Below are 20,389 nucleotides of genomic sequence, written 5' to 3'. Positions count from 1 at the left end.
CCTAACTCAAGTCTGCATCCTGATCCTGCAAACCTCAAGAACACTAAGCTACCAAGATACAACCAAAGCAAACAAAAGCCACCATCTAAGCTATACCTCAAGACCAATCAATCCATATCATATCGGCCACTGTGGTCATATCCACCGCAACTAGAACCATGAGGTGACTGACATTCTGTCGACCAACACTAACAGACGCCTACCAAGAAACCCTATTCCCACCACAAAATGCAAGATCACCAGGCAAGCCATCATCACAACTATGTACTGTCATCCCAAGCCCTTTGCATCCTCCTGCCCTTGTTTCTTCGGTCAACCCAAGATACATAATCCTGATGTTCCACTCCGCCCCATCATGGCATCCAGGGGCTTACCAACCTCTAACATGGCTAGACGTATCAGCAAGATGCTCAACCCACAACACATTGTATTTTGCCTTCCCCTTTTTTCATTTACTGGTTGCATTAAAAAAAAAAATTGTTAAGTATCTTGGGTAACTTTTCCGGATTGTGCATTTTACGTAGATTTTACTAATATGTTTGATTGATTATATATCTGTTTACTTGTACTTGTACCTTTAATGTTTAATCATCATTTTTTGTTGATGTTATTTTATACCTTTTATTGATTTTGCTTTTTGTGGTTAAATGAAAATTTTTAATGTTTTAAAGTGCTTGGGAGCATTTTTTATGGATTTGGCGCGATATAAATGTGTTTAATTATTATTTATTATAACTATTATGAGCAAACCGCTTGGTCGCCATGGTACCTCGTCTATCAATTACACTTGTATAATATACACGTTTCTAGTGGGTTTCATTATGGTCTTCCTTATACACACTTGATCTTTGATACTGCTTTTTCCGTAGTAGTAGTTGCATGATCCATTCTACAACCATCACGTGAATTATACGCAAAAAATGAAAATGAGCAATTCCTCTTCGAGGGACACAAAAATTGATGCTGTATAAGAAGTTGGCACTGTGGTTACATAAAAACTGTACTGACCTGATTCCATTCTTCTTCTTGCAAGCTTGAGTGTAGATCCGACCTTGAAACAATCAATGATAATGCTTGATTTCCCATCAAACAAGAACACATGAAGGTCATGCATCTTGGTATAGTTCAATCACATCTGGAAATATAGTATGAGAAGTTCCAATGAATGGGCAAGTTGTGATTTTAAATTTCTATGATGAACAAATAGAGGCAGCATATAAGAACCACAATGAGAGATAAACATAAGTATGCACCTATAATGGGCTCTTCCACTAGGGGGACAACCTTAGCTAAGTAGGTGCCTGCCTCTGATCCCCAGGAAAAAGGGAGATATTGGGCTTGATTTCCAGTACTATCTGTCCTGCTTTCATATGACCGAAATTAAACTTAGCAAGGTAGGTGCATGCCTGTGACCCCGGGGTAAGTGGGGAGACTTTGAGCATGCATTCCAGTACCCTCTCCCTCTTTGTGTGAGGCAAATGAAACTTAGCATTAGCAAGGTGATGCCTGCTCTGACCCCCGGGAAAAGGGGAGAATTTGAGCATGATTTCCTGTACCCTCTATTCCTATTCTCCCCCAAAGCATAGCATGGTCGGTGCCTGCCTGTGCACGCAGCACAATGGATTATCTCGATCAAACGTGTTAATAGCGAATGTAAGGATGAATGGACAACCATTTTGCACAGAGCACTTTGATGCTACTTATTAGCAGCATCTACCTGCAGATATGACATTGCTGATGAAAAAATTACGATCAAAGCTTTGTTGTTAAAGGCAGTGGACAATATTAGTAATTACTCAAAATAGTTATTAGCATAAAACCTTTCTTGGTGACAAGTAATGGGGAGAGATTGGTGGTATAAAACATTGCAAGAAACAGCTCCCTCTGAAGTGCCATAGTTTTGGAGAAAGAAGTAATTCTCCACGAATTTGATTTCGAGACCTCAAGTTTAGAACTTGAGGTCTCGAAATCAACCATCTAAACGCACACAACTTCGTGTGACAAGGGTGTTTTCTTTTTTTCCATTATTATTTCGCAACTTTGGTGGCCGACTGAGCTCAAATTTTAACAGGTTTGTTATTTTATGCATATCTTGAGATACACCAACTGTGACGGCTAGTCTTTGATAATTACCAATAGTGTCCACTGCCTTTAACACCCTATTACTTTCTCTAAGCTACTTCATACACAAGTATGTATTCTCCTGTTTCATCTGCACTCATGTCTGTCTAGACTTGTGCCTTTTTAAATTATTGTTCCATCTTTTACCAATGATTTTTTGTAATGATAATTCTTAGCAGTATTACCTCAGTGTCCCTTGTTGCTAGACAGCATCTGAGCAGAACACAAACAGTTGAAGGCGTTTTTGAACATCTCATTGTCCTATGCTTTTCAGGGCGCGTCTCTATATGTAACTTGTCTTGTGTGTCTTGTAGGATGATGGCAATGATTCCACTACAGTAAAGCTTCATGACATCAAATGGCACTTTATCGGCTTGAGTCTCTTAAGCAGCCATTGTATGAGGCCCTGATGATGGGATGTCTCCCTGCACATCTTCCAACACATCTCTTGTCAAGTTCTGAACGTTACCTGCAAGTGCATATAAAAAAAAAGGAATGGGGTTTGAACAAGGACAAATTTACGGGAGCAGGACTTGCAAGTCCAGCTCCAGTCAGTTTGCCTTGTTCAACCAACATTTTCAAGTTGAACCCAGTCAGTTTCCTTTCTGGTTTCTTACTTAATGAGTAAATAAGTGTACAAAACACAATGAAAAACCTTAATGACACAGGAATAAAACAGACCATGCAACCTACTAGCAGATTTAATAATACCATTTGATTTTATGATGTTATAAGACAAACCACTGTACTACACAGGTCGTGGGTTGAACCCCACTCTAGTAAGTTTTTCTTGAACATTTGGTTAAGCCCTAAAAATCGTAAAATATTACTGCGACAATCTCTCTGCTATCGAACAGTTAAAAAAAAATCCATATCTTTTAATCTTTTAAATTTGTAATTTTTAATAACTAGTTTTACAGTGCTTTTATCTTTTTGGCTTTTAACTTCGTGTTTTTTAATAACTAGTTTTACAGTTATTTTTCAGATCCTTTTGTTGTTTGCAGTACTTTTAATGGTTTAATTTAGAACAGCTGGTCTGGCCTATTTTATATAATTTTGTTGTGGGTTTTAATTCGGAAATTTACATTAAGTTTTGTTTTCTTATTGCTTTTCATTTTGCTGTTAAGTGCTTTGGGAATATTTTATTATTATCATTATTATATCCACAACTAAAAGGGTTTACATTCCACGCTATGCATTTGATCCATCAACAATTTAGCCTATATTTGCGGATGAGACAGATCCAAAAAGAGAACTCTAGCATAAGGCGCTGTATAGTTTCAAGATGAGCAAATTTTTTGTGCAGTAAGGTAATGACAGCATCTTCTACACCTTGTTTTGCTCTATAAGCAAACTGATGAATCGATCTTTAGTTTGTGACAAAAACATACGTTTAACAATCTGCTCAAAACACTTCATAGGAATTGCGAAGGGCCATGGGTCAATAATTGTTCATTTTTGGGCATTTTGGATATCAGAGTTGACCATAGAAGATATCAATACCTTCAGACCAATATCCAAAGACCATTGATATAGGGAGTGAAAAACTGGGGCAAATGTGTTACACCTTCTCTGGGATGATCATGGCTTTGCAGAAATTGATGTATGCCAAAATCACCTATGTAGCCTCATCAGTGTGGCAGATGTTTTAAAGACCTCTCAATCCCTATAGGCCTACTAGAAGCTACCTTTAGAGTAGCCATAGTTCATACAAGTGTGGCCGTCCTCCACCAGTAACCCTGTCTGTTGGGTCCGTTGCATTGACGCCAAGCAGTTGTATGTCACTGGACATGGAGCTCTGTAACGTCTTGCGTGGTCAGCCAACAAGTGTGGCCCCACCCACAATTTACGTTGGTACATCTCTTGACCCAGTTGGCATCCTCCTTTCTCTCAACATGACCAAACCACCTCAGCCTGTGCCTCCTCAATACGGTGCCGATCCCCTCCACTCCGACTCTCCTCCTCAGCTACTCACTTGACATCCCATCAGACAGAAACACCCACACATCCCCTTAATCATTCTCATCTCTGCTCGTTCCATCTACTGAATGTGTCATACCCTTGTGGGCTGGCCATGTCTCGCAGCCGACACCATGCAGCTCTGGTCACAGTAAACCTGGCCCTTCATCTTCAGGGACGGCCCCTTTTATGTAAAAAAAAAAAAAGGGGCCAGCTCTCTGAACTTCTTCCATTCACTCCTCGTGCCTGATGATGTCAATGCTGCATCTGAATAACTCATCTGAAACGACTCCAGCATTCTATCCATCACAAAGCTAACAGGACCATTACCAAAATAGCAAAAATATGTACATCGATAGAAAATGAAGACAAAACAAGCAATCATCTTGGGTTGACCAAAGATTCCGGGCAGGAGGATGCAGAGGGCTTAAGATGACAGTGTGTACGTTGCTGATGGCTTAAGAGACTGAATAAAAGATACCAAAAACTGGTTGGTGATTTTGCATTCAATGTGTGGGATGGGGTTTCTCGGTAGGTATCCGCAAGTGTCAGTCGGTGTTTGTAAGTGTTGAAAGTCAGTTAGGGTTTGAGTAATAATAGGGTGAGGATTAAGGTGAGGGTGAGGGTGAGGTTGAGGGTAAGGTTTATAGTTAGGGTTAGACAGACACCTCCCTAGAAAACCCATCACAAACATCGAATGCAACATCACTAACTTAAGCTGGTTCGTCATACATAAAAGAAATTCACCTTAGTCAATCGAACATTCTTGTCAGTTTTGACGTTGTCTCTTTCTTCACCAACATACCCACGATAAAGAAGCATGCCTCATCACTAAACATCTAAAAGCTGATCCCACCATGACAAACCGCAAAGGCTTCACTTATCAACAAGTCCACATTTTCTCATAACCTGTGTATCTTCAGAAAGCTGGGTCGCCCTGGGATCTGCTCATCCCTGGTCCTGGCGAATTTGCTCATATAAACTCTGTTCCAACTCATCTGGATTCCATCAGATTCCATGCTGATCTTCGCCTCTGCTCTTCAATGTTGATGATACCTTTGTGGTTTGACCCCATTGGAAGGCAACACTTCATCAGTTCCTCGAACACCTGAACAGCAGCCACTGATCAAATTCACCATGGAACAAGAGGAGAACAACACCATTTCCTTCCTTGATGTTCAATCACCAGAAAAGCAGATAGCACCCTCGTCCATACAGTAGGCTACACCGGAAGCAGACATAATGACTGGTTTCCATAAAACCCTTCATTCCATTATCTACACTTCAAGTCTGCCATCCAAAACACTTGAACCCACTGTGCCCTTAACACCTAGATAGCTTGTAGCACCACTTCACCACATCACACCGCTGCAACTCAACCAATATCGAGCAGCATGCAGAGGAGGAAACACTGCCGTCTAGAGCGTCCCTGATGGACCCACAGACGCGCTCTTGTAGATTGGTAAAAACCCAGCTCTCGTTCCCTTTACTGTGCAGCATGCAGTAGAGGCAGCATTGCCATCTTGAGCGTCCCTGGACTCGCCGACACGCTCCTGTAGATTGGTGAAAACCCAGCTCTCCTTCCCTTTACTGTGCAGCGTTCAGTGGAGGCAGCATTGCCGTCTTGAGCATCCCTGGACTCGCCGACACTCTCCTGTAGATTGGTGAAAACCCAGCTCTCCTTCCCTTTACTGTGCAGCGTGCAGTGGAGGCAGCATTGCCGTCTTGATTGCCCTGGACTCGCCGACACTCTCTTGTAGATTGGTAAAAACCCAGCTCTCGTTCCCTTTACTGTGCAGCATGCAGTGGAGGCGGCACTGCCGTCTTGAGCGTCCCTGGACTCGCCGGTACGCTCCTGTAGATTGGTGAAAACCCAGCTCTCGTTTCCTTTATGGTTCAGCGCTCAGTGGAGCAGCACTGCCGTCTCGAGCGTCCCAGGACTCGCCGACACGCTCCTGTAGATTGGTTAAAACCCAGCTCTCGTTCCCTTTACTGTGCAGCTTGCAGTGGAAGCAGCATTGCAGTCTGGAGCGCCCTGGACCCGCTGACACGCTCCTGTAGGTTGTTAAAAACCCAGCTCCCACAAGCTCCAGCTGTCACAAGCTCCAGCGCACCCCTTTGGCATAAACCAAGCTCTCGTTCCCTTTACTGTGCACCGTGCAGTAGGGGCAGCACTGCCGTCTGGAGCGTCCCTGGACCCACTGTCACAAGCTCCGGCGCGCCCCTTTGGTATAAACCAAGCTCTCGTTCCCTTAACTGTGCACCGTGCAGTAGGGGCAGCACTGCCGTCTGGAGCGTCCCTGGACCCACTGTCACAAGCTTCTGTGCGCCCCTTTGGTATAAACCAAGCTCTAGTTCCCTTTATAGAGCAGCATGGTGGGAGGCAGCACTGACGTCTCGTACCTTGTACTCACAATCATGCCTTGCGACCCACCCCCACTATATTGTGAGAAATTATCGAGTAAATGAGTGGTCCAAGGATGACAATTATTTTCAAATCTCCATTCAGAAAAGCCGCTAAACCAAAGTGTTCATAAATATGGACAAAAAACGGTCTTGTTTAGCGCACAGATTTCCTTTGAAAAAAACAATGGAGTAGGGAACTGTGAATTTTTGTAATGGGGCAAGGTCTTGTTGAACGCACAGATTTCCTTTAAAAAAAACAATGGAGTAGGGAACTGTGACTTTTTGTAATGGGGCGAGGCCTTGTAGCAGTGAACAAGGTTGGTGGAGACCTCCACGTTGCATAATTTTTAAAGATTAATTTTTTGCGGTGTACAATTTGTCCCGTCTGTTTCTACAAACAATATTTCTTGAAAAAATGTGTGCCGTTTTGTTTTCTTCAAAATTGATAGGTCGGCACATAAATCCCTCAGTTTATAAACAGCATAAAACCCCCAAATCAACAAATAAATAGCGGCTTATAAACCAAAAAGTGTTTTACTTTGAAAATTGAGTTGTTTTATTTGGCCAAACAAATACTTCAAGACCACTATTTGTCAATAAAACCCATTAGCAGCATGTACTGATCAGTGTGAATGAGGAAGACTTGTGGTTGAAAAGTTTCTTTTACAATAGTTGTCAATAAAACCGAATTGGTAGGCCTATAGAGAAATTATTTTTAGAAGTAAAATATTAGTAAAAGTAGGTAAAGAGGAAATCCCATGGGGACCCAGCGGTTTGCTCATTAAACTGTTTTTATTTCTTTATTCTTTTTATTATTTATTTATTTATTTACTTGTTTATTTATTTATTTATTTTTTTATTTTTTTATTTATTTATTTATTAATTTATTTATCTATAAATATCTCTTTTTATTCAATTAATTTTTTTATCTATAATTATCTCGTGATTTGTTTTTTTTCATGGTTAATTTTTTTCTCTTTTTATACTATTAGGGGACCCTTTTAAACTTTTGTGTTGCCTACCAATTTTAAACTATTTAAATTTGTTGTAAGTAATAACTTTTTTGTTTAATTGTTGATGGGTAGAACTAATTATTTGTCTGTTGACAAACTGGCTTGAGTTTATGATGTGGTGCCGTGTAATGCCGATCTGTAGTTGGAGGATCTTGGTGAGATGTCTGGCCATGTTGTAGGTTGGTAAGCCCCTGGATGCCATGATGGGGCGGAAGGGAAATCAGGATTGTGTATCTTAGGTTGACTGAAGAAACAAGGGCAGAAGGATGCAGAGGTGTTCAAATGACAGTATATGGGTGTGCGATGGCTTGAGCCTGACAGAAAGATCAGAGCTGCTTGGTGATTTTGCATTCAATGACAGGGATAGAAGAGGTGGACAGGACCACAGTCCACAATCAACCACAACCCTAACCCTAACACTGAACCTAACTCTAACCCTAACTCAAGTCTGCATCCTGATCCTGCAAACCTCAAGAACACTAAGCTACCAAGACACAACCAAAGCAAACAAAAGCCACCATCTAAGCTATACCTCAAGACCAATCAATCCATATCATATCGGCCACTGTGGTCATATCCACTGCAACTAGAACCATGAGGTGACTGACATTCTGTCGACCAACACTAACAGACGCCTACCAAGAAACCCTATTCCCACCACAAAAATGCAAGATCACCAGGCAAGCCATCATCACAACTATGTACTGTCATCCCAAGCCCTTTGCATCCTCCTGCCCTTGTTTCTTCGGTCAACCCAAGATACATAATCCTGATGTTCCACTCCGCCCCATCATGGCATCCAGGGGCTTACCAACCTCTAACATGGCTAGACGTATCAGCAAGATGCTCAACCCACAACACATTGTATTTTGCCTTCCCCTTTTTTCATTTACTGGTTGCATTAAAACAAAAAATTGCTAAGTATCTTGGGTAACTTTTCCGGATTGTGCATTTTACGTAGTTTTTACTAATATGTTTGATTGATTATATATCTGTTTACTTGTACTTGTACCTTTAATGTTTAATCATCATATTTTTTTGATGTTATTTTATACCTTTCATTGATTATGCTTTTTGTGGTTAAATGAAAATTTTGTTATTGTTATAAAGCGCTTGGGAGCATTTTTTATGGATTTGGCGCAATATAAATGTGTTTAATTATTATTTATTATTACTATTATGAGCAAACTGCTGGGTTGCCACGGTATCTCGTCTATTCCAATTTTGTTAATATATATTTTACAGTACCAATTCTATAAATCATTTACACTTGTATGATATACACGCTTCTAGTGGGTTTCATTCTGGTCTTCCTTACACACTTGATCTTTGATACTGCGTTTTCCGTAGTAGTAGTTGCATGGTCCATTCTACAACCATCATGTGAATTATACGCAAACAATGATAAATGGGCAATTCCTCTTGGAGGGATACAAAAAGTGATGCTGCATGACTTATGCAAAATCATTTACAAATTTTAACATACATTTAATAATCTGCTCAAAACACTTCATTGGAATTGCAAAGGGCCATGGGTCAATAATTGTTCATAGCAACTGGTTTGGGCATTTTGGATATCAGAGTTGACCATAGAAGATATCAATACCTTCAGACCAATATCCAAAGACCATTGATATAGGGAGTGAAAAACTGGGGCAAATGTGTTACACCTTCTCTGGGATGATCATGGCTTTGCAGAAATTGATGTATGCCAAAATCACCTCTATAGCCTCATCAGTGTGGCAGATGTCTTAAAGACCTCTCAATCCCTATAGGCCTACTAGAAGCATGCCTCGGAGTAGCCGTAGTTCTTACAAGTGGTTTAGATGGTTTTAATCATTACATTGGTAGCGGTTGAACAGTATTACGATCGGACGATACCAACCCCTTGATCATCATGTCATTTTTAAGGCTGTTGTTCAGTCTGTTTATGGTTGGCCTGCTTCCTCCCTTTGGCCGTCCTCCACCAGTAACTCTGTCCGTCTGGTCCCCTGCATTGATGCCAAGCAGTTGTATGTCACTGGACATGGAGCTCTGCCACATCTTGCGTGGTCGGCCAACAGGTGTGGCCCCACCCACAATTTACGTTGGTACACCTCTTGACCCAGTTGGCATCCTCCTTTCTCTCAACATGACCGAACCACCTCGACCTGTGCCTCCTCAATAAGGTGCCGATCCCCTCCACTCCAACTCTCCTCTTCAGCTCCTAACTTGACATCCTGTCACACAGAGACACCCCACACATCCCCCTAATCATTCTCATCTCTGCTCGTTCCATCTACTGATGGTGCCACACCCTTTTGGGCCGGCCATGTCTCGCAGCTGACACCATGCAGCCTTGACACAGGTGGTGTATACCTGGCCCTTCATCTTCAGGGACGGCCCCTTTTATGTAAAAAATGGGATCAGCTCCCTGAATTTCTTCCATCCACTCCTCACGCCAGATGTCAATGCTGCATCTGAATAGCTCCCTCGGCACCCATCATGTCATCAAGGTAGCAGAACGACTCAACCATCTCAAACATGTCAAGAACATGATGCTAGAAGCCTGAAGACTACCTTACACGCAACTACATCACCTGTGAACCCGCGTCCTACAAATTGTACACTGGACTGACTTTGCAGCTACACCCTTTCCACACACTACACACAGCCACGCATCAGAGCTCGTCATTGGTCCACTGCTGATTCAACTAACCATCACCATGGTCTTCCAAGCCTTTATCTTCAGACCCTTAGTTTCCAGACAACCTCTCCAAGCTGCAATCTTTGCCCGTAACTGCTCTCTTGTCTCTGCTTGATGATAGTTTTATACACTCATTGCACATTTCCATAGCATTTGTCAAGTATCCGTTTCCCCTTGCCGACATATCCACCTTGTCTCCCTGGATTTCTAATTTTCATTGCAGGTGGAATATCACATAACCTGAAGCTTGGCTCCATAGTGTATCCCAGCTGTACACAATACTTGACAGGTGTATGGGTTATACAGTTACAGTACCTAGTACTGATAATGGTTGCCAGATCTTCTGAATTCTCTAGTTTTGTATGGCTGTCATATCCTTGAATTCTCTAGTAGCACTATTGGTATGGCTGCCGTAACCTTGATATCTCTTGTAGTAACTAGTCTTGCATGAATCATACAGCCAAAACAGCATTCTATCCATCACAAAGCTAACAGGACCATTACAAAAATAGCAAAAATATGTACATCGACAGAAAATGAAGACAAAACAAGCAATCATCTTAGGTTGACCAAAGATTCCAGGCAGGAGGATGCAGAGAGCTTAAGATGACAGTGTGTGGGTTGCTGATGGCTTAAGAGACTGAATAAAAAGATACCAAAAACTGGTTGGTGATTTTGCACTCAATGTGTGGGATGGGGTTCTCGGTAGGTATCCGCAAGTGTCAGTTGGTGTTTGTAAGTGTTGAAAGTCAGTTAAGGTTTGAGTAATAATAGGGTGAGGATTAAGGTGGGGTGAGGGTGAGGATTAAGGTGAGGGTGAGGGTGAGGATTAAGGTGAGGGTGAGGGTGAGGGTGAGGTTTATAGTTAGGGTTAGACAGACACCTCCCTAGAAAACCCATCACAAACATCAAATGCAACATCACTAACTTAAGCTGGTTCGTCATACATAAAAGAAATTCACCTCAGTCAATCGAACATTCTTGTCAGTTTTGACGTTGTCTTTTTCTTCACCAACATACCCACGATAAAGAAGGATGCCTCATCACTAAACATCTAAAAGCTGATCCCACCATGACAAACCGCAAAGGCTTCACTTATCAACAAGTCCACATTTTCTCATAACCTGTGTATCTTCAGAAAGCTGGGTCGCCCTGGGATCTGCTCATCCCTGGTCCTGGCGAATTTGCTCATATAAACTCTGTTCCAACTCATCTGGATTCCATCAGATTCCATGCTGATCTTCGCCTCTGCTCTTCAACGTTGATGATACCTTTGTGGTTTGACCCCATTGCAAGGCAACACTTCATCAGTTCCTCGAACACCTGAACAGCAGCCACTGATCGAATTCACCATGGAACAAGAGGAGAACAACACCATTTCCTTCCTTGATGTTCAATCACCAGAAAAGCAGATAGCACCCTCGTCCATACAGTAGGCTACACCGGAAGCAGACATAATGACTGGTTTCCATACGACCCTTCATTCCATTATCTCAAGTCTGCCATCCACAACACTTGAACCCACTGTGCCATCAATACCTAGATAGCTTGTAGCACCACTTCACCACATCAAGACACCGCTGCAACTCAACCAATATCGAGCAGCATGCAGAGGAGGAAACACTGCCGTCTTGAGCGTCCCTGATGGAACCACAGACAGGCTCCTGTAGATTGGTAAATCCCAGCTCTTGTTCCCTTTACTGTGCAGTGTGCAGTGGAGGCAGCACTGCCGTCTAGAGCGTCCCTGGTGGACCCACAGACGCGCTCCTGTAGATTGGTAAAAACCCAGCTCTCGTTCCCTTTACTGTGCAGCGTGCAGTGGAGGCAGCATTGCCGTCTTGAGCGTCCCTGGACTCACAGACGCGCTCCTGTAGATTGGTAAAAACCCAGCTCTCGTTCCCTTTACTGTGCAGGGTGCAGTGGAGGCAGCACTGCCATCTTGAGCGTTCCTGGACTCGCCGACACTCTCTTGTAGATTGGTAAAAACCCAGCCCTCGTTTCCTTTACTGTGCAGCATGCAGTGGAGGCAGCACTGCCATCTTGAGCGTCCCTGGACTCACCAACACGCTCCTGTAGATTGGTGAAAACCCAGCTGTCGTTCCCTTTACTGTGCAGCCTGCAGTGGAGGCAGCATTGCCGTCTTGAGTGTCCCTAGACTCGCCAACACGCTCCTGTAGATTGGTGAAAACCCAGCTCTCGTTTCGTTTACTGTGCAGCGTGCAGTGGAGGCAGCATTGCCGTCTTGAATGCCCTTGACTCGCCGACACGCTCCTGTAGATTGGTGAAAACCCAGATCTCCTTCCCTTTACTGTGCAGCATGCAGTGGGGGCAGCATTGCCGTCTTAAGCGTCCCTGGACTCGCCGACACGCTCCCGTAGATTAGTAAAAACCCAGCTCTCGTTCCCTTTACTGTGCAGCTTGCAGTGGAGGCAGCACTGACATCTGGAACGTCCCTGGACTCGCTGACACGCTCCTGTAGATTGGTGAAAACCCAGCTCTCGTTCCTTTTACTGTGCAGCTTGCAGTGGAGGCAGCACTGCTATCTGGAGCGGCCCTGGACTCACTGTCACAAGCTCCTGTAGATTGATAAAAACCCAGCTCTCGTTCCCTTTACTGTACAGCGTGCAGTGGAGGCAGAATTGCCGTCTTGAGCGTCCCTGGACTTGCTGACACGCTCCTGTAGATTGGTGAAAACCCAGCTCTCGTTCCCTTTACTGTGCAGCTTGCAGTGGAGGCAGCACTGCCATCTGGAGCGGCCCTGGACCCACTGTCACAAGCTTGTAGATTGGTGAAAACCCAGCTCTCATTCCCTTTACTGTGCAGCGTGCAGTGGAGGCAGCATTGCCGTCTTGAGCGTCCCTGGACTTGCCGACACGCTCCTGTAGATTGGTTAAAACCCAGCTCTCCTTCCCTTTACTGTGCAGCGTTCAGTGGAGGCAGCATTGCCGTCTTGAGTGTCCCTGATGGAGTTGCCGAACGATCCTGTAGATAAAACACAGCTCTACCCGTTCCCTTTACTGTGCAGCGTGCAGTAGAGGCAGCACTGCAGTCTGGAGTATCCCTGGACCCGCTGTCACAAGCTCCTGTGCTACCTTTAGTATAAACCAAGCTCTCGTTCCCTTTATAGAGCAGCATGCTGGGAGGCAGCACTGCCATCTCGTACCTGTATTCACAATCGTGCCTTGCGACCCACCCCCACTATTTTGTGAGAAATTATCGAGTAAATCAGTGGTCCAAGGATGACAATTATTTTTAATTCGCTGCTAAGAAAAGCCGCTAGACCAAAGTGTTCATAAACATGGTCAAAAAACGGTCTTGTTGAACGCACAGATTTCCTTTAAAAAAAACTATGGAGTAGAACTGTGACTTTTTGTGACCCATTCATCTAGGAATAAAAACGAGACAAGGTCGTGTAGCGGCGAACAAGGTTGGTGGAGTCCTCCACGTTGCATATTTTTATTTTTGAAGGCAGTAGACACTATTGGTAATTGTCAAAGACTAGCCTTCACAGTTGGTGTATCTCAACATAAGCATAAAATGACAAACCTGTGAAAATTTGAGCTCAATCGGTCATCGAACTTGCAAGATAATAATGAAAGAAAAAAGCACCCTTGTCACACGAAGTTGTGTGCATTTAGATGCTTGATTTCGAGACCTCAAGTTCTAAATCTGAGGTCTTGAAATCAAATTCAAGGAAAATTACTTCTTTCTCGAAAACTATGGCACTTCAGAGGGAACCGTTTCTCACAATGTTTTACACCATAAATTCTCCCTATTACTCGTCATTAAGAAAGGTTTTATGCTAATAATTAGTTCGACTATTTACCAATCGTGTCCACTGCCTTTAAATTTAAGTTTTGCGGTGTACAATTTGTCCCCTCTGTTTCTACAAACAATATTTCTTGAAAAAATGTGTGCCGTTTTGTTTTCTTCAAAATTGATAGGTCGGCACATAAGTCCCTCAGTTTATAAACAGCATAAAGCCCCAAAATCAACAAATAAATCGAGGTTTTTAAACCAAAAAATGTTTTACTTTGAAAATTGAGTTGTTTTATTTGGCCAAACAAATACTTCAAGACCACTATTTGTCAATAAAACCCATAAGCAGCATGTACTGATCAGTGCGAATGAGGAAGACGTGTGGTTTGAAAGTTTCTTTCACAATAATTGTCAAACAAAACCGAATTGGTAGGCCTATAGAGAAATTATTTTTAGAAGTAAAATATTAGTAAAAGTAGGTAAAGAGGAAATCCCATGGGGACCCAGCAGTTTGCTCATAAAACTGTTTTTATTTCTTTATTCTTTTTATTATTTATTTATTTATTTATTTTTTTATTTTTTTATTTATTTATTTATTAATTTATTTATCTATAAATATCCCTTTTTATTCAATTAATTTTTGTATCTATAATTATCTCGTGATTTGTTTTTTTTCATGGTTAATTTTTTTCTCTTTTTATACTATTAGGGGACCCTTTTAAACTTTTGTGTCGCTTACCAATTTTAAACTATTTAAATTTGTTGTAAGTAATAATTTTTTTGTTTAATTGTTGATGGGTAGAACTAATTATTTGCCTGTTGACAAACTGGCTTGAGTTTATGATGTGGTGCCGTGTAATGCCGATCTGTAGTTGGAGGATCTTGGTGAGATGTCTGGCCATGTTGTAGGTTGGTAAACCCCTGGATGCCATGATAGGGTGGAAGGGAAATCAGGATTGTGTATCTTAGGTTGACTGAAGAAACAAGGGCAGAAGGATGCGGAGGTTTTGAAATGACAGTATATGGGTGTGCGATGGCTTGAGCCTGACAGAAAGATCAGAGCTGCTTGGTGATTTTGCATTCAATGACAGGGATAGAAGAGGTGGACAGGACCACAGTCCACAATCAACCACAACCCTAACCCTAACACTGAACCTAACTCTAACCCTAACTCAAGTCTGCATCCTGATCCTGCAAACCTCAAGAACACTAAGCTACCAAGACACAACCAAAGCAAACAAAAGCCACCATCTAAGCTATACCTCAAGACCAATCAATCCATATCATATCGGTCACTGTGGTCATATCCACCACAACTAGAACCATGAGGTAACTGACATTCTGTCGACCAACACTAACAGACGCCTACCAAGAAACCCTATTCCCACCACAAAAATGCAAATCACCAGGCAAGCCATCATCACAACTATCTACTTTCATCCCAAGCCCTTTGCATCCTCCTGCCCTTGTTTCTTCGATCAACCCAAGATACACAATCCTGATGTTCCACTCTGCCCCATCATGACATCCAGGGGATTACCAACCTCTAACATGGCTTGATGTATCAGCAAGATGCTCCACCCACAACACATTGTATTTTGCCTTCCCCTTTTTTCATTTACTGGTTGCATTAAAAAAAAAAAATTGTTAAGTATCTTGGGTAACTTTTCCTGATTGTGCATTTTACGTAGTTTTTACTAATATGTTTGATTGATTATATATCTGTTTACTTGTACTTGTACCTTTAATGTTTGATCATCATATTTTTTTGATGTTATTTTATACCTTTTATTGATTTTGCTTTTTGTGGTTCAATGAAAATTGTTAATGTTATAAAGTGCTTGGGAGCATTTTTTATGGATTTGGCGAGATATAAATGTGTTTAATTAATATTTATTATAACTATTATGAGCAAACCGCTTGGTCGCCATGGTATCTCGTCTATTCCTATTTTTGGTATAAATATTTTACGTTTTTAAAGTACCTATAAATCAATTACACTTGTATAATATACACGTTTCTAGTGGGTTTCATTCTGGTCTTCCTTACACACTTGATCTTTGATACTGCGTTTTCTGTAGTAGTAGTTGCATGATCCATTCTACAACCATCACGTGAATTATACGCAAACAATGAAAATGAGCAATTCCTCTTGGAGGGACACAAAAATTGATGCTGCATAAGAAGTTACATTTGGCACTGTGGTTACACAAATAAGTGCCTTTGCATAGATTTACAAAATTGATGCAATCTGTACTGACCTGATTCCATTCTTCTTCTTGCAAGCTTGAGTGTAGATCCGACCTTGAAACAATCAATGATAATGCTTGATTTCCCATCAAACAAGAAGCACATGAAGGTCATGCATCTTGGTATAGTTCAACCACATCTGGAAATATAGTATGAGAAGTTCCAATGAATGGGCAAGTTGTGATTTTAAATTTCTATGATGAACAAACAGAGGCAGCATATAAGAAACACAATGAGAGATAAACATAAGTATGCACCCATAATGGGCTCTTCCATCAGGAGGACAACCTTAGCAAAGTAGGTGCCTGCCTCTGATCCCCAGGAAAAAGGGAGATATTGGGCTTGATTTCCAGTACCATCTGTCCTGCTTTCATATGACCAAAATTAAGCTTAGCAAGGTAGGTGCATGTCTGTGACCCCGGGGTAAGTGGGGAGACTTTGAGCATGAATTCCAGTACCCTCTCCCTCTTTGTGTGAGGCAAATGAAACTTAGCATTAGCAAGGTGATGCCTGCTCTGACCCCCGGGAAAAGGGGAGAATTTGAGCATGATTTCCTGTACCCTCTATTCCTATTCTCCCCCAAAGCATAGCTTGGTCAGTGCCTGCCTGTGCACACAGCACAATGGATTATCTGGATCAAACGTGGTAATAGCGAATGTAAGGATGAATGGACAACCATTTTGCACAGAGCACTTTGATGCTACTTTATAGCAGCATCTACCTGCAGATATGACATTGCTGATGAAAAAATTACGATCAAAGCTTTGTTGTTAAAGGCAGTGGACAATATTTGTAATTACTCAAAATAGTTATTAGCATAAAACCTTTCTTGGTGACAAGTAATGGGGAGAGATTGGTGGTATAAAACATTGTGAGAAACAGCTCCCTCTGAAGTGCCATAGTTTTGGAGAAAGAAGTAATTCTCCACGAATTTGATTTTGAGACCTCAAGTTTAGAACTTGAGGTCTCGAAATCAACCATCTAAACGCACACAACTTCATGTGACAAGGGTGTTTTCTTTTTTTCCATTATTATTTCGCAACTTTAGTGGCCGACTGAGCTCAAATTTTAACAGGTTTGTTATTTTATGCATATGTTGAGATACACCAACTGTGACGGCTAGTCTTTGACAATTACCAATAGTGTCCACTGCCTTTAACACCCTATTACTTTCTCTAAGCTACTTCATACACAAGTATGTATTCTCCTGTTTCATCTGCACTCATGTCTGTCTAGACTTGTGCCTTTTTAAATTATTGTTCCATCTTTTACCAATGATTTTTTGTAATGATAATTCTTAGCAGTATTACCTCAGTGTCCCTTGTTGCTAGACAGCATCTGAGCAGAACACAAACAGTTGAAGTCGTTTTTGAACATCTCATTGTCCTATGCTTTTCAGGGCGCGTCTCTATATGTAACTTGTCTTGTGTGTCTTGTAGGATGATGGCAATGATTCCACTACAGTAAAGCTTCATGACATCAAATGGCACTTTATCGGCTTGAGTCTCTTAAGCAGCCATTGTATGAGGCCCTGATGATGGGATGCCTCCCTGCACACCTTCCAACACATCTCTTGTCAAATTCTGAACGTTACCTGCAAGTTCATATAAAAAAAAAGAAATGGGGTTTGAACAAGGACAAATTTACGGGAGCAGGACTTGCAAGTCCAGCTCCAGTCAATTTACCTTGTTCAACCAACATTTTTAAGATGAACCCAGTCAGTTTCCTTTCTGGTTTCTTACTTAATGAGTAAAACAAGTGTACAAAACACAATGAAAAACCTTAATGACACAGGAATAAAACAGACCATGCAACCTACTAGCAGATTTGATAATACCATTTGATTTTATGATGTTATAAGACAAACCACTGTACTACACAGGTCGTTGGTTCGAATCCCACTCTAGTAAGTTTTTCTTGAACATTTGGTTAAGCCCTAAAAATCGTAAAATATTACTGCGACAAACTCTCTGCTATCGAACAGTTAAAAAAAATCCATATCTTTTAATCTTTTAAATATGTAATTTTTAATAACTAGTTTTACAGTGCTTTTATCTTTTTGGCTTTTAACTTCGTATTTTTTAATAACTAGTTTTACAGTTAATTTTCAGATCCTTTTGTTGTTTGCAGTACTTTTAATGGTTTAATTTAGAACAGCTGGTCTGGCCTATTTTATATAATTTTGTTGTGGGTTTTAATTCAGATATTTACATTAAGTTTTGTTTTCTTATTGCTTTTCAGTTTGCTGTTAAGTGCTTTGGGAATATTTTATTATTATCATGATTATATCCACAACTAATAGGGTTTAAATCCACGCTATGCATTTGATCCATCAACAATTTAGCCTATATTTGCAGATGAGACAGATCCAAAAAGAGACCTCTAGCATAAGGCGCTGTATAGTTTCAAGATGAGCAAATGTTTTGTGCAGTAAGGTAATGACAGCATCTTCTACACCTTGTTTATGAATCGATCTTTAGTTTGTGACAAAAACATACATTTAAGAATCTGCTCAAAACACTTCATAGGAATTGCGAAGGGCCATGGGTCAATAATTGTTCATTTTTGGGCATTTTGGATATCAGAGTTGACCATAGAAGATATCAATACCTTCAGACCAATATCCAAAGACCATTGATATAGGGAGTGAAAAACTGGGGCAAATGTGTTACACCTTCTCTGGGATGATCAATGCTTTGCAGAAATTGATGTATGCCAAAATCACCTCTCAATCCCTATAGGCCTACTACAAGCATGCCTTTAGAGTAGCCATAGTTCATACAAGTGTGGCCGTCCTCCACCAGTAACCCTGTCTGTTGGGTCCGTTGCATTGACGCCAAGCAGTTGTATGTCACTGGACATGGAGCTCTGCCACGTCTTGCGTGGTCAGCCAACAAGTGTGGCCCCACCCACAATTTACGGTGGTACATCTCTTGACCCAGTTGGCATCCTCCTTTCTCTCAACATGACCGAACCACCTCGACCTGTGCCTCCTCAATAAGGTGCCGATCCCCTCCACTCAGACTCTCCTCCTCAGCTCCTAACTTGACATCCCGTCAGACAGAAAAACCCACACATCCCCTTAATCATTCTCATCTCTGCTCGTTCCATCTACTGAATGTGCCATACCCTTGTGGGCTGGCCATGTCTCGCAGCCCACACCATGCAGCTCTGCACACAGTAAACCTGGCCCTTCATCTTCAGGGACGGCCCCTTGTATGTAAAAAAAAAAAAGGGGCCAGCTCTCCTGATGATGTCAATGCTGCATCTGAATAACTCATCTGAAACGACTCCACCATCTCAAATATGTAGCCGCAGATTTCCAGACCCGCTTCTCACTCTTCCGGCCAGTGACCACAACTCTTGCAGAAGAACGTGATGCTAGCAGCCTGAAGACTCCCTTTCACCCAACTACATCAACTGTGACCCACTTCCTACAAAATGTACTCTAGATTGGATTTGCAGCTACAACCTTCCCTAACACTACACACAGCCACGCACCAGAGCTCGTCATTGGTGCAATGCTGATTCAACTAACCATCACTATGGTCTTCCAAGCCTTTATCTTCAGACCATTAGTGTCCAGACCAAGCTCTCCAAGCTGCCATCTTTGCCTGTAACTGCTCTCTTGTCTCTGCTTGATGATAGTTTTATACAGTCCTTGCAAATTTCCATAGCATTTGTCAAGTATCCATTTCCCCTTGCCGACATATCCACCTTGTCTCCCTGGATTTCTAATTTTCATTGCAGGTGGAATATCACATAACCTGAAGCTTGGCTCCATAGTGTATCCCAGCTGTACACAATACTTGACGGGTGTACGGGTTATACAGTTACAGTACCTAGTACTGATAATGGTTGCCAGATCTTCTGAATTCTCTAGTTTTGTATGGCTGTCATATCCTTGAATTCTCTAGTAGCACACTATTGGTATGGCTGCCGTAACCTTGATATCTCTTGTAGTAACTAGTCTTGCATGTGAATCATACAGCCAAAACAGCATTCTATCCATCACAAAGCTAACAGGACCATTAAGAGAGCTTAAGATGACAGTGTGTGGGTTGCTGATGGCTTAAGAGACTGAATAAAAGATACCAAAAACTGGTTGGTGATTTTGCATTCAATGTGTGGGATGGGGTTTCTCGGTAGGTATCCGCAAGTGTCAGTCGGTGTTTGTAAGTGTTGAAAGTCAGTT

General features: G+C 41.8%; 1 protein-coding gene across 1 annotated transcript in view; it reads right to left on the bottom strand.

The window, feature by feature from the left end:
• Positions 1-20,389, bottom strand: part of LOC139938601 (uncharacterized) — an 80,285-nt gene that overhangs the window by 35,375 nt on the left and 24,521 nt on the right. Inside the window, exons 5-8 of the mRNA XM_071934192.1 lie at positions 17,505-17,788; positions 16,206-16,333; positions 2,307-2,590; positions 1,009-1,135 (exon numbers count right to left, since the gene is read on the bottom strand). The gene's annotated coding sequence lies outside the window, so the exon portion shown is untranslated. The remainder of the gene's footprint in view (positions 1-1,008; positions 1,136-2,306; positions 2,591-16,205; positions 16,334-17,504; positions 17,789-20,389) is intronic.

Source organism: Asterias amurensis, chromosome 6, assembly GCF_032118995.1.
Source record: "Asterias amurensis chromosome 6, ASM3211899v1".
In the NCBI taxonomy this organism is placed as follows: domain Eukaryota; kingdom Metazoa; phylum Echinodermata; class Asteroidea; order Forcipulatida; family Asteriidae; genus Asterias; species Asterias amurensis.
This window is presented reverse-complemented; position numbering and strand designations above follow the sequence as displayed.